The sequence below is a fragment of the Ascaphus truei genome, chromosome 3, assembly GCF_040206685.1.
Source record: "Ascaphus truei isolate aAscTru1 chromosome 3, aAscTru1.hap1, whole genome shotgun sequence".
NCBI classification, from domain to species: Eukaryota; Metazoa; Chordata; class Amphibia; order Anura; family Ascaphidae; genus Ascaphus; species Ascaphus truei.
In genome coordinates this window covers 267,322,412-267,336,595 of record NC_134485.1, presented here as the reverse complement: position 1 = coordinate 267,336,595, position 14,184 = coordinate 267,322,412, and the positions used below count along the sequence as shown (strand labels likewise).

The 14,184-nt window shown below is 43.5% G+C and overlaps 1 protein-coding gene across 3 annotated transcripts in view; it reads right to left on the bottom strand.

The window, feature by feature from the left end:
* The window catches only part of LOC142489639 (protein-lysine methyltransferase METTL21E-like), a 41,587-nt gene extending 28,506 nt beyond the window's left edge, over positions 1 to 13,081 (bottom strand). For all 3 annotated transcript variants that reach the window (XM_075590752.1, XM_075590751.1, XM_075590750.1), the window contains exon 1: positions 12,892 to 13,081. The gene's annotated coding sequence lies outside the window, so the exon portion shown is untranslated. The remainder of the gene's footprint in view (positions 1 to 12,891) is intronic.
* Positions 13,082 to 14,184: the final 1,103 nt, after the last annotated feature.

Sequence of the window (14,184 nt, the reverse complement as noted above, 5' to 3'; positions counted from 1 at the left end):
GATTCAAAAGCTGTTTCATGGACAGGTGTGGGCTATTCCTTCATTATTTAATCATCAATTAAGCAGGTAAAAGATCTAGAGTTGATTCCAGGTGTGGCATTCGCATTTGGAAGCTGTTGCTGTGAACCCACACCATGCGGTCAAAGGAGCTCTCAATCCAAGTGAAACAGGGCATTCTTAGGCTGCAAACAAAAAAAGAAAATCCATCAGAGAGATAGCAGGAACATTACGAGTGGCCAAATCAACAGTTTGGTACATTCTGAGAAAAAAAAGAATGCACTGGTGAGCTCTGCAACACAAATAGGCCTGGACGTCCACTGAAGACAACAGTGGTGGATGATCGTAGGATCCTTTCCATGATAAAGAAAAACCCCTTCACAACATCCAGCCAAGTGAAGAACACTCTCCAGGAGGTTTGGTCTATCATTATCCAAGTCTACCATAAATAGATGACTTCACGAGAGCAAATACAGAGGGTTCACCACAAGGTACAAACGATTGATAAGCCTCAAGAATAGAAAGGCCAGATTAGACTTTGCCAAACATTATCTAAAAAAGCCAGCCCAGTTCTGGAACAGCATTCTTTGGACAGATTAAACTAAGATCAACCTGCACCAGAATGATGGAAAGAAAAAAGTATGGAGAAGGTTTGGAACGGCTCATGATCCGAAGTATAACACATCATCTGTAAAACACGGTGGAGGCAGTGTGATGGCATGGGAATGCATGGCTTACAATGGCACTAGGTCACTAGTGTTAATTGATGATGTGACAGAAGACAGAAGCAGCTGGATGAATTCTGATGTGTATAGGGATAAATTGTCTGCTCAGATTCAGCGAAGTTGATTGGACGGCGCATCACTTTACAGATGGACAATGACCCAAAACATACTTTCAAAGCAACCAGGTAGTTTTTTAAGGCAAAGAAGTGGAATATTCTGCAATGGCCGAGTCAATCACTTCATCTCAACCCGGTCGAGTATGCATTTCACTTGCTGAAGACAAATCTTAAGGCAGAAAGACCCACGAACACACAACAACTAAAGACAGCTGCAGGAAAGGCCTGGCAAAGCCTCACAAAGGAGGAAACCCAGTGTTTGGTGATGTCCATGAGTTCCAGACTTCAAGCATTCATTGCCTGCAAAGGATTCTCGACAAAGTATTAAAAATTAACATTTTATTTATGATTGGGTTAATTTGTCCAATTACATTTGAGCCCCTGAAATAAGGGGACAGTGTATGAAAATGGTTGCAATTGCTAAACGTTTCATACGATATTTTTGTTCAACCCCTTGAATTAAAGCTGAGAGTCTGCACTTCTATTGCATCTCAGTTGTTTCATTTCAAATCCATTGTGGTGGCGTAAAGAGCCAAAATCATGAAAATGGTGTCAGTGTCCAATTATTTCCAGACCTAACTGTATATATAATATTAACAATGCTTAACCTATTAATATATTAATCTTAATCAAGTCATCTGAGTCCCTAATGTGCATTAGTGCCTATGATTGAGCGGCTGGCTCCTGAGTCTGGGCAAACTTGGGTCAGGTCAAAGCAGCCTCATACTGGGTAATCATTTCCTAGCAATACATTAGCAGGAATACCATCCATTACTGCCATCTCCTGCACATCCTGCCAGGTATCCCAATCCAGGTACCTTTGCCACAAGTAAATCATAGTGGCCTCCTCCCACCACCACCAAATGCAAGGTCAACCCACGAATGATTTCTTCAGGTCCCATCACTCCAGGGTACTCTCAAGGGTAACTAACACTTGAGTCACTCAGTCCTTGGTTACGTTTCTGCCCTCTGAGAATGTTTGTAAGTGGTCATCCCTATTTTCCTGCACCTGAGATACCACATAAGCCACGGGCATGCTTCTGATGGGGAATTCTCTTCAGATGCAGTTGTGAGCTTTTTCTTTTCTGGGAAGGCAGTACTGATATGCCCCAGCTTGTTGCCAGCAAAACACATATTGGTATCCCCTTGCACCAGTGGGAAAACTGCCCCCTCATATGAAGTAGGCATAACAGGAGGATGTTGTGGGGTTTCTCTGACTTGCCCCCCTTTCCATACTTGGATCCTGTTTTTAGCTGCTGGTGCCCTATGAGACATGTAAACATCTGTAAGGTTGCCAGCCTCCATGGTTGATTTTGGATTTATATCCATCATCCCCTCTTTTACACCACTGCTGAGCACAGTGCTAAAACTTGCTCATGGATTATGAAATCATGTAGCCCGTCAAAGCTTTTAATATACAGCCCCCAATCCACTCCTTGCATAAAGTAGTCAGGTACCCCACCAGATCAAAAAAACGATCGGTAGAACCCCGCAGTAGGACCCTGCATTTTTGCTGACGGAACTCTGGGGTGATATAAAAATGTTGTATCAATACAGCTTTGATGGCTTCATAATCCTGGTCAAGTTGTACAGGAAGGTCAGCAAACTCTTCCACAGCACTACCTTTCAATCCAGGGGTTAGATACTACAGTAGACTCACTGATCTGGCAGCTTTAGAAATGTAGACTTCATCCCAAATTCCATTGTTACAGTTTTGTCAGTGTTTAAAAACAGTTTATTTTGGGAAATCTGATTTTAAGTCTTGAAAAGTCAGATTGAAGTACGTGACCATTGTCAGAGAGGCTAGGGCTGTGTGCATACAAGATTGTGTCATCTACATACATGTACATTGAAGCTCCCTTACAAGCTGTAGGTAGATCATTAATGAAGACTGAAAATAGTAGGAGCCCCAGAACAGAGCCTTGCAAGACCCGGCAGCTGACATCCAAAGGGTTGGAGTTAGAGCTCTAGATATACCCCGATAGGTAGGGGGGAAACTAGTTTAAGGCGTGTTCTCCTATTCCACAGCACTGGAAACGTGTCTTTGTCAGGAAATAGTCTTGACATATTTTCCTAGATCTCCGTCTCCTCTCCCAGTTCCTTTTTCTGTCCACCGGATGTGGTGCTGTTTTCTGTCTGCGCTGGGGTTCCTCTGTCCGTCTGTCTCCATGTTGCTCCTTTCCTCTGTCCTTATAGTTTCCTGTTCCTCCCTTGCCTTTGTTTTGTGGCCAGACTCGGTCTGCTCTGATCTGTTTATGTCCCTGTTTTGAGTCCTGTTCATATTAAAGACCCTTGCTATTGAACGAGATTGCCCAAGTCTGTTTCCTACTAGCAAGTCCCAGTCCTGTTCCTGCTCCTTAGTCTAAGTCCCTGGTCTCAGTTCCTGCTCCCCTGCCCTGCCTTTCTGTTGCCGACCCTGCCTGTGACCATGACGATCCTGCTTGCTGCCTGCCACCGAACCCTGCTTGTGACACTAACAATCCTTGCCTGCTCCCCGCTGTTCCAGCCACCGAGGTCCTACCTGCTCCAGGAGTCTCTCCCTTGACAGAAAACAAAGGTCACCTCTGGACCTCGCGGGAACCGATTCTTCACCTTCCTGCTTCAGCAGACCACATATTGAAGGAAGATAAGTACTTTTGTTTTGGTTTTTGAAAACCCCGTTTGGGATCTTGAAGGGGTTTTTTTTGCCGCAAAGTGTACTGCAGGATTTGTTGTGCATTTTCTCCCTGAGAAGAATTCCCTTATAAAAAAAAAAAACCTTGAATTATTCTACAGTACCTGGTGTCACCATTTCAGACTATCAGACTTTAATTCCCTGGACAAGGCTTGTCTCTCTCTGCATTTCCGGGTGGGCCACTGCAGATTTTCAGACTAGCAGACTTGCTTTTGATTTCTTGCTTGGGTATACCCCTGCTGGTCCTTATGGTTCCCATTTCAAAAACAAGAGTACCCCCATTGTTTTGTTGCTGTATTCCATGATTTCTCTGTAATCTGTGATATTCCTATGCCTGATTCTAAAAGTTTCAGATGCAACTGCAAGTTTCTCTGTCTTTAGTTTCTTGCAATCTGTGATATTCCTATGCCGGATTCTAAAAGTTTCAGATGTAACTGCAAGTTTCTGAGTATAGTTTTACCTGCAATTTATGATATTTATGTGACTGATGCTAAGGTCTCAAATCTAAAGGGCAGCTCTCCTAACTTTTGTCTCCCTGTTGTGCCTAATATTTATGTTGTTCATTCCAATGCTTCTGCTTTAAAGACACACTTCCTCTTTACTGGTTTTCTTGGGGAAGTTGGTTTTCCATATGTCCGAAAACTATGGCTCCCACGTTGAAAAATGTCTTGACCAATAAATGTGGACACAGTACCACTGATTCTTCAGAGCTTCTCAAAGAGGAAGACGACGAAGACGAAGATGGTGTTACAGTGGAAGTTGCAGAAGGAATTAAAGATGACCCTTTCGCCTCAGGAAAGCATGCATTAGATGAAAACAAAGATATGCTGCAGCCTAAGGCAACTCACAGAATCATCCCAGGAATAGTGGAAAAGAAAGCGGATGCCTTTAACCAAGGTAAAGATCCCTTAACTCAGGCACTTCAATCTGCATGGAATGAGATTGATTGCCTCTATGGATGACTTGATAAAGAGCAAGAGGCCAAAGCTGCACTACAAAATTGTCTGTCCACAGCAATTGCTAAATGCGTATTACAGGAGAAAGAAAAGCATCAGTTGGGGAGTGACATGGTGATCATGTCAAGTAAGCTGGAGAAGGCATACACTGATGCTGCCCAGGTCCAGAACACCATTGATCAACTTAACACAGAGCTACGTTCAATATTGGAGATTGTCGAAGGGTTTAATAATGGTTTTGAAACTGCAAACCAAGTGCATGGTTCAAATGGGAGTAGGGATGGGAAAGAAAACACTCTCGCTACTGTCAAGTAGAAATTGGGGTGCTGGGGCTAATTACAAGTGAACAAAGAAGTCCTATAAAGAGAAAAAAGGATATGGAAAAGAAGGCCCCTATTACCGCACCCCCAATAGTGTAATGATGAAATTATTAAAAATCACCCTTTAATAGTAATGTAATATAAAATAATGGTGACTAACTAACAAATGATGTTAAATATCGGCTTACTGATTATTTATCTCAGCACTATACCTTAGTGGTATAATTGACTATAGTATGAAATATTAGGACAGTACAAAATATATAGTCCTCTTTAAGTCCTGTTGGACTAGATACTTAGATTCCGTTTTTTCAAAAAGCGAAAATCGTCACTTGGAGTGTGTATTACAGGATGTCATAAATAAAGTTAAAACTGAGTTCTGCTACTCATCTAGAGCGATGATCGCCACTAACTGAGAGTGTGATATTTGTAATTAAAATCCTTCTATAACAGGAATGGCATTGTTATATACAATGTCAGAAAGCTACCATATTTGTAACCGTTGTAGAACAATTTATATTGTATATGCTCAAGTTAACCAGAGTTCCAAATAATGTGACTCTTTAGTGGATCTCCCAACATTTAGATTATAGCTATAGTTGGTATCATATTGCTAATTTCTTTGTGTTGTAGAGCAGTCAGACTAGTAATTCATCATGGTAGATGATACTTTGTCTTTAACATTTATACATGCTGGGACTTTACTGCTACACAGTGGCGCTTTCTCAAGGTGGCAAAAACTTTTACAATAATTTCATCATTACACTATTGGTAGTGCTGTAATAGGGGCCTTCTTTTCCATATCCTATTCTCTTTATAGGACTTCTTTCCAAACCATGTGTGCAAGAACCTAACTGTCCGAGTCAGTGAAGGTGATAAAAGACTCCATGAATTAGAAGACGAGAAGACTATTGATAGAAGAAAGTCAAGGATGCAATTGGCACTGGAAGAAGCAGAGGGTGCCTTGGAAAATTAAAAGTATCAGTTGGAGAGTGACAGGGTGATCTTGTCAAGTAAGCTGGAGAAGGTACACGCTGATTCTGCCCAGGACCAGAGTTTCATGGACCAAGTTGGTCTAGCGCTGGAAGCGTCTCAGAAAGAAGTTCACAGGCTTAGTACGGAGCTTGAACACTCTCGCCAGGAAGGCCACAGTCTAAGAGCTGTGTACAGTGAGGGATGCCTATGAGATGGTCCTAAGGGACATAGAGCCAGTAAAGAAAGAGAACATAAACCTGAAGGAAGAGGTTATGAATCCTGACTAGTCAGGTCAGTGGAAAGACTAAGAAGCTTCACCAAGCTCAAAAAGTGAAGAAACAATTGGCCCAGGAAAAGATAGACATACAGGCAGCACTGCTGAATGCAGAGAGAGAGCTGCAAGAAGAATGTGTCTCCCTGGAGCAACGCACACAAGCAGAGAATATGCTGCAGAGTCAGCTGCAAGAACTGCGTCCAAGTCTGCAGGACGCCAAGTATTCAGACTGCTAGCAAAGTAGAAATGCTGCAAGAGCATTTGAGTACCCAGTGTGTCCACAAAGAGCAGCATGAGGAGCTGAAGGCTACATTGATCATAACCAGAGCCTCACTGGAGGAGGAGCTTACAGGCCAAGTAACTTTATATGAGAGGGAGCATGAGGCGGTCCAGAAACTGAAGCAAGAGCATCAGAGACACTGCTCCATCTCCAACAGTCAGTACACCCAGGAGAAAGAAACCTGGAAAAATGAAGCTGCTGGGACCCTAGCGAAGGAATTGGCAGAGCTCCAAAACGTAATGAAGGAGGTGTGGAAGCAAGCTCAGAGTGAGCACATTGAAGAGATGAATGCCCTGAGTGGAGAATTGCAGAATACACTCAAGAAACAGGGGTTTCTCCCTGAGGAGTGAAACTTGCAGCAAAGCCTAGAAGTGGAAGAGCTAAAGCTGGCAGCTGAACACACATCCCAGCATCTCACAGCGCTTTCAGGCACAGATCGCTGAACTCAAGCTACAGCTCGCCAAAAAGGAAGAGAATGAGGAGGTGTCCATCCATGAAGTGGCCGGCCTGACACTGCGCTATGAGGTAAAAATGGCCGATGTCTGCGAATTGCTGGATCCCACAGCCTGTGAGAAGGTCCGGCTGCAGCTGGACAAGGTCCGGGAGGAGTACCGGCAGCTGCAGGTCAGAAATAAAGAAAAGGAAACAAATTTAAGACTTGCTCTGAGTCAGCTGGATATGGAATCATGACTCAACTCCAAAGAAGCTGAACTGGAAACTGCATTGAGTGGGAAAAGAAGTGCAAAAGGACAGCTTCAAGAGCTGAAAACTTAAATAGCTGGTCTTTAATGCTCTTTAAATGACACCACGAAACAGCACGAGACTAGGACAGTAGAAATAGTTTCCGGACATCAGATAGAATACAAAATCAAGCTGGCAGAGGCTTTGCAAGACCTGAGCATGGGTAACAAGGGACAGACATTTAGTACTAAATTGGAGTCTGAAAAGATGAAGTTGGAGAGTTGGAGAAAGAGATTCCAAAGCTAAAAGAAACACGTTGGTCACAAAAGGAGACCACAAAAAGTGAACTCAATGTCCTCACTGATTTCTCTAAAGACCCTGATGGACCGGTTGCTGGTTTCTGTCCCGTCACTGTGGGGACATATACCTTGCACACCAATAGACCACTGGGGGAGGGCCACCTCAAATCAACTTTCCATGAAGGACATCCTGCTGATCCGGGAAGGTCGTCCGGAGGACCTCCCTGGAGAGAGGGGAGTAATGTCAGGAAACAGCCTTGACATATGTTTTCCTAGGTCTCCGTCTCCTCTCCCAGTTCCTTTCTCTGTCCACCAGATGTGCTTCTGTTTTCTGTCTGCGCTGGGGTTTCTCTGTCTGTCTCCTTGTTGCTCCTGTCCTTATAGTTTTCTGTTTCCGGTTCCTCCCTTGCCTTTGATTTGTGTCCAGACTCCCTCTGCTCTGATCTGTTTATGTTCCTGTTTGAGTCCTGTTCATATTAAAGGACCTTGCTATTGAACTAGATTGCCCCAGTCTGTTTCCTGCTAGCAAGTCCCAGTCCTGTTCCTGCTCCTTAGTCTAAATCCCTGGTCTCAGTTCCTGCTCCCCTGCCCTGCCTTCCTGTTGCCGACCCTGCCTGTGACCATGACGATCTTGCTTGCTGCCTGTATGGTAATTACTGGGGGCACCGAGGAACTTTGATTGCAGTAGTTCAGGTGCACATTGGCTGTTTAGTTTTAATGTGCAATTGCCTCTTCAGATACTGGCACAAACTGAAAATTGTAAGCACTGTTTGAAGGAGGTGGTTCTCCGAGGTTGAGCTTCATGATTGTAGTTCGGGTTGCGTTTTGATAGTAGGGAAGTAGCACAACCCACATGTTCAAGGAGCTGTGAGTATTATGACTGCTGGAATCTTCTGAGTAAAACAAAGACACGCGACACGGAAGTGTTCGGCTGTCAGAGGGAACAGATGCTGGTACACGGAGCAGCAGGTCTGAGTCTCCAGCGAATCTCCAAATCAGGTTAAAACCTAACACAGAACAGACACTAGCTGATTGGGGCACAAGCTGAGTGTGAGAGACTCAGTTTGATTAACAACTCTCCAACTGTCTTTTTATTACTTACAAAGTGTGAGTGAATAACCTATATGTTTATAGGGTTTTATTATTTTAAATAAACTGTGTTATACTTGTAACGGTTTTACGGGCCCCCACCCAATCTCACTTTGGCCCCTGTGGTCTACTGGCCCCATTACATGTATGTATAGTGTGTGGTGCACCTGCTGGCTTACAGGACTCCTGAGTCTCCCGCTTGGATGGTATGGGGATATCAGCATGACAAAGGAATGGAAGCAGGCACACGGTCTTTCTAAAGGTGTAGTTTATTGTGCCACCAAAGGTCCAACGTTTCGGCAAATAGATTGCCTTTAGAAAGACCGTGTGCCTGCTTCCATTCCTTTGCTCGAGTACTTCTGGGATGTCTGGACCTCCCTGGATACAGCGCACCGGCAGATAAGTACCCCCCTCCCAGCACCTACCAGCGGTGTGCATGTGCTTCTATATGTGACTGAGCCCTCTCCTTGATAAAGGCAATCTATTTGCCGAAACGTTGGACCTTTGGTGGCACAATAAACTGCACCTTTAGAAAGACTGTGTGCCTGCTTCCATTCCTTTGCTCGAGTACTTCTTGGATGTCTGGACCTCCCTGGATACAGCGCACCGGCAGATAAGTACCCCCCTCCAGAATCTACCAGTGGTGTGCATGTGCTTCTATATTTGACGATATCAGCATGACAGGCATCTGAGGTAGCGTGGTTTGAGTCCTACTCACATCTAATGCAGCGCCTCCACCTCATCGGGATCTCTGCGGCCGCAGGGGGATGTGTTTGATGAGGACCTCCTCTGTGGTGCCTCCTTCTGTGTAATGACTCCACACATACACAGCAAGGGTCTTGTGAAACTGGGCATCTTTATTAGCATCTTCAGACAGACTGCCCCTCACAGCGGTCAGTCTAGCCGCTCATTTCCATGTAGTGCATCCCTTTCAGAAGTTCTTTCCCTCTCCAAAAGAGTTGAGTCACCTCTCCCCTAAGGGAGATCACCATCTGTGTCAGATCCCTGATCACAGTGTAGGGTATGCTATCAATTGAATCTGACAGCCTAACTGCTGCAGACACTCATTAACCATGCACTCTGTAGAACCACTGATTAACCATCTCTCCAACAACTTAAACCTAACTTTTGGCAGTTCTGTGTCTTATATAGACTCAGAAAACAGCCACACCTCTTGTGTCACTAACAGTGGACACAGAGCATGTTACCACTCCTCTTGTGTACATATGACACCTCACCAGGGTGTGAGGGCAAACCTCCATGATGATGCTGGCAATCCTGCATACTTACCAGGTTTACTGCCAGCATGAGAAAGAACTGTATACCATTTTTATACATGGCTACATACTATATTTGTTTCCCAATATCTTTATCCCTATATGGTGTTCCATTGAAATTGAGAACTAGTTAATCTAAGACGGTGCAGACCCTGCAACAAAAGTCAAGTGTGGAAAAGAAAAATCCAGTCCCAGAATGCCAGACAACAAGACAGTGTTCCAGATCCAACTAATTTGGATACAGGCTCATTTAAATCGATCTAATTGTGAGTATCACTTACCATTCACACGTGACACCTAATCAGACATACTACTCTATGTTTGTTCTCCCCCCCCTTTTTTTTCTGGACCTAGGTTATTCTTTCACACATATACACACACATATATATACACACACACACACACACACACACACACACACACACACACACACAATACAGTTCGTTTCATAAAATTAAAGGGAATAAAAAGAAAGCCTATACGTTACCAATGAACAAAGTTAGATCCTTTCAAAGGGGTCTTGATATGAGAACTTGTGTGTTATTGATATAAACCCCCTCTTAAACTAATTCTGATTTAGGCAGGCTCAAATTCCACTTATAAAGACACACTTTTTCCTGTGACATGATGCAGAGAAAAGGGCCAAACTTTTATTGGTGTTTCAGATCTCCTACTCGCCAGTCTTTCCTTGACGTTTTTATGTCTGAGATAGAGAGAATTATTTTAAACCCAAATGAATCTGAGAGTATATAATGCCCCATAACTCTCTCCCTGTAAGCACTAGAATAATGCTAACGACCGCATTGCGTTCATATGATTTTACTGTACACCCGAATACTTATTTTTCTAGTTGGACATCTAATTGTGAGATGGAAGCAAATGATCAGATATCTGCCACACAGATATCCCCTCATTTAATATCATTACAACCATATCATTCTGCTCATCACAAATCTATATTTTATATTATTATAATAATCTAATGGGAATTATCCTACATGTTGCAAATCTGTAAGGATACTAAAGGCGTCCTGTTACCTCTGTCTGCTGGCCAGAGATGGTCCCAGGAATCTACAATGTCCCTTGAAACTCACCCTGGCAGATCTGTATTAGATCTGCTCACTGTCACAAGTCAGCTCAATGTAAACATGGATCTCCTTTTAATTGTTTTGTTGGCCCATTCATGTAGATGCCCTGATAACCCAGGTTATCCCCACAAGAGACAGGGAAAAATTATTATTTTTAAATGAAAGTATTTAACTCTTTGGTTGTTGTATTGTTCACACAACTTAACCTGTTCATCACTCTATCGTGACACTCTCCAATGCCGAACCTGTTCTTATTCAGTTATACAAGATTTGTTCCTTTTTGCTATTATTTATAGTAAATTTCTCCTTGATATTGTGGTGCTATGAGCCTTGGTTTCCTTACATTACTTTAGAATATCTCAGCCCTGAATGATGAAATTGCTAAGCCCCATTAATAAGCCACTGAGCAATAGGTACTGTACAGTCTATAATAAGGAACTGCTACACATTTACTATGTAGCTGTACATTTTCACTTTATTGGAATTTTCAGGCTATGTCCCCAGTACATTCTACAGCGCACGGCTCAGCGTGTGCTGTGCGAACAAGTACCACCGCCCAATCTGGCCGGCCCCACTTCATACCTTGGCGCGCAAATTCCTCCTGCGGTGCACAACAGATTTTCAGGCAGACAAGAGAATTGTGTTTAGCCCTAGCAACCGCGTCACGTGTGTCCGGGAGGACCAACCATATTGCAGCTTTCTCTAGCCAATCAGACCACAGGAACTAGCAGCCAATCAAAGTGCTGCTTTTTTTTTCTTTGTACTGTGCTGTGGAACGAGAGGCTGTGATGTTTTTAGCCACACCCTCTCAACGCGTGTTCAGTTGCAAGTCTTCCTTTATAGGTGAGACCGCAGATCGCGGTTTCAACACGTGCACGTGCCGCTGCGCTCCCCCCACCGCCCTTACCCAAACAAGGTACTTTGAATAAAAGGATTGTTCTGTAGTTTCCATTTTTTTGTTTTTTTTTAGTTTTTTTTAGTTTTTATTTTTTTTTAAAAGAAGGAAGAGACTGTGTAAAATATATTCAATTTTCTTAAAAAAACAAAAAACAATACGGTAATAAAGGGGTAGTTTTGTTAGTAGATAAAAACTTGATACTTTGAATACTTCCAGCATTGTCAGTAAATTGTCTATTATGAGAATTGTTTTAAAGTCAGTGGGTCTTCAATTCATAATGCCGCCATCTAATGGTATATCATGAATAACCATATTCAGAGTTCCTGTAATAGTGCCTGATTCAATATGTTCCAGAATGCCTTGAACGCTTCGAATATATTGTATCAGGCCCATAGAGTTTAGAGGTAGGATGTATTTGTTATTTAATAAAAAAAAATCCAATTGGGGCCATATTATAGATAAAACAAAAATTAAATGTCATTAAAATAAAAAAGTGATTGCAGACACAGCAATTCTTAAGTAAATAGAAGTTGTATATTATGTTATGATATAGGGTAGATCACTCTTTTATTGCCAAACAATTCCGCAGTACCTTTCAAAGAATAGAAGAAAACCGTGCTGCATGCTATTCCGACATTAAAAAGAGTTGCACATGCCATGTGAAATATAACAAGATCGGGGAACTAACTTTTATGCTGCCCTTCCGATGTAACCTGTATCTCGTGAGGGCAGTCACACCAGGGGCCCCTAGGACTTATGGCCTGCTATTTTTGCTTGTTTTCGAAGGTAGATGTTGATCGCTATTGGAATGGAAGTGGAACTCTCTCCACTTCCATGTCACTGGCACCCAGTTGCAATTATGTGGTTGCTCTGAAGATGGACAGCACTGGGCAGTGAAAGTGTTAAAAATGGCTGTAATTAGTATTACTGTAACAAAAGGATACTGTAGCACTGATAGTTGAATGCATCTCACCAGTAATCCTTAGTAAGTAATTCACTGAAATCAGCTATATCTTTTAACCCTCCAAACTAACATTCAATGAAAACCAACCCGTGCCATATTTTTGAGAGGGTAATCAAGACTTTTTTTTAAATTGTCAATTTAACCTGTTTATCGTAAATATAGATATTTGTTCCAATCTAGGACATCATAATGACATTAATTATAAAACACTGCAATGTATTTTTAACAGTCATGTATTACTAGTGAAATATAGGTAAAGATTAAGACAATGACATTACCTTGCACAGACAACAAAATGTCAGCCCAGTGAAAGAATGGTCCCTGTATTTTATCGCACTGTATCCTCACATTCCTTCCCTGAAAGTCAGAAAAAGGCTTGGATGTTGGTCAGGCGTTCTCTCCAGAGGCAGGCAGAGAGTGTACTCTCAGTGTATGTTACACACTGCCAATGTCATGGTTATGCTTTCCCTGCAGGCAAAGGGCTTAATGATTTCAGACAGCTGCAGCTCAAATGCAATCCAGAAATGTGTCATCTTTCTTGAAAAATGCTGAGTGGCACTTTCTGCGCGGGTGGACCTCATTCCAAATATAGCTCAAAAATTTGTTTTTTTTATACCGTATGTACACAATCTATTGCTCACATCAGTCATTAAAAAAAATTCAAACACACACGGATATAAAAACACAGAAACGATTATGTTTTAAATGTGCATAGCGTGATAATGAAATTCTCAGCTCAACGCTGCATGCTTATGTAGCCAGGTACCCCCATCGTGCTCCCCGTGTTCCGGTTTCCCGCCCCCTACCTTCAGAGTGCAGGCAGGGCGATAGATTTGCCGGCGTCTCCCGCAGCAGGGTGCCGCCATGTTGGGCGGGCGCGCGCACGAACACTGAGTCGCGGAAGCAGCGAGGAGCGGCAGAGTGCCTGAGGGGTTGTGCCTGCACAGAGCAGACCCACAGCGGCCATTACAGGAGTTGCAATAGCCCGAGGTGCGGAGCGGCGGCCATTAGAGGGAGAGCACAGGGCTCCCTATGTTAAAGGCTGCAGGCGGGACTACAATCCCCATGATGCTCAGGGGAGTGACACCACCTGATACCAGGGAGCCAGTAAGGCTGCAGGATTCTGCCGAAGGAGCAGGAAGGACTATTGCTTGCTGGGAGAGGAAGCAGTCAGTGAATACCAGGAGCCTGAAGTTGCAGGTTGGTCCACGAAGCAGTGCTTCAGGGACTAGGCCAGAGGTCAAACCCCCAGGGCCCAGTTAGTCCCCTGAGTGTAGAGGTGCTGAGAGTGCTTGATGTAGGGAAGGCCTTTATACAGGGATCTTTCACATAGCTTGAGACAGATCATACTGCAGGACATTGCCTGAGAGTGGTGCAGCCTGAGTGCTGAAACGGATGCTGATTTATTAAAGAGACAGTCAGTCAAGGATCATCCGCCTGGAGATCCCTCCCCCCGGGAGACAGACAAGGGATTCATCTCTGCCAGAGCAGCACATTGCGGCGTGGGATCACTGTGCGGTGTTGCTGATTCACCAAGGATTCTCCTGGTTAAGACCATAACCAGGAAGGTA